Consider the following 1,174-nt stretch of genomic DNA (forward strand, 5'->3'; position numbering starts at 1 on the left):
CAATGCACCTTTGACGTAAGGAGACCACATCAGCCTTTAGGCATCTTTTATTCCAGTTCCTCAACGTGTCATACACATGCCTTGGAAACCCACCACAGGTTAGATATTCAGGAGCCCTCATGCAGCCCCAAGCTGGGTTCACACCTTGCAGGGCTCAGATTCGTGCTCGGCCAGGACTCAGGTGCCACCACCCATGAGACTGGGCAAGGACCTCGTGGCCAACATAGTACTGAGGCAGTGGGGGGGTGTCAGAAGGAGCTGGAAGGCAACAAAAATCGTCAGGGAGGAGGAGGGAAGCTGGCAGCTGGGCTTCCCAGGAGAGCCCTCTGCCCGGCGCGGATCCGGCTGGCGGGTGCCAGCACCCATGTCGCCTGCCCAGGGCACTGCAGGTGCTGGTGTCACAGCCCAGCCTGGCTGGCCTCAGGCCAGGCCATCTGCACCTCTGTGCCCTGAGCCTCGGTGGAGGCCAGGCCAGGGGTTGGTGCTGCAGGCGGGGGCACTGCGGGGATGTGGCTGTGGGCAGCTGGCTCAAGCAGCCATGGGGAGGATGGGGCTCTCCTGCCTCTCCCTGCCCTGGGCTCACCGAGCCCCCCTCCAAACAAAACTTGTCTGGCGGCTCCTCCTTATTCTCCTTTTGATAATTTTTCTCTGACAAGTCTGACGATGAGCTGCACCATCCTCCAGCCCGTGAAGGCCCAGCAGGAGAGCCCTCTGGAGCTGTGCCTGCCCCGTGTGCCACAGCAAGCTGCTCCCCAGGGTGCCCGGCATGGATGTGTCCTTGTTGTGCTTTCTGTCACGGGTCTGTGCCACTTGTCTGACCCCCCTGGTTTGGGTGTCACTCATCCCAGCTCCAGCATCTGTTCTGCTTTGATCGTACCTGGGACCCTCAGAGCAGCATGGAGGCTTTTCCCTGGGGCTGTCCTGTTGTGGAGGCACAAGGGCTGACAGGTTCAGACTAAAAGAGTGAGACTTAGACTAGAGAGAAAGAAGGGATTTTTGCTGCTGAGGGAGGTGAGCCCCTGGCCCAGGCTGCCCAGAGAGGTGGTCGCTGCCCCATCCCTGGAACCATCCCATGGGAGGTTGGCCGGGGCTCTGAGCAACCTGCTCTAGCTGCAGATGTCCCTGCTCCCTGCAGGGGGTTTGGATGAGATGACCTTGGAAGGTCCCTTCCCAC

The 1,174-nt window shown here is 60.5% G+C and overlaps 1 protein-coding gene across 1 annotated transcript in view; it reads left to right on the forward strand.

Moving 5' to 3' along the window:
* The window catches only part of LOC103777731 (probable E3 ubiquitin-protein ligase MID2), a gene marked incomplete at both ends in the record, with an annotated part of 15,416 nt that overhangs the window by 8,341 nt on the left and 5,901 nt on the right, over nt 1-1,174 (forward strand). The gene's annotated exons all lie outside the window — the stretch shown is intronic.

This window comes from Merops nubicus, unplaced genomic scaffold (genome assembly GCF_000691845.1).
Source record: "Merops nubicus isolate BGI_N331 unplaced genomic scaffold, ASM69184v1 scaffold25988, whole genome shotgun sequence".
NCBI lineage: Eukaryota > Metazoa > Chordata > Aves > Coraciiformes > Meropidae > Merops > Merops nubicus.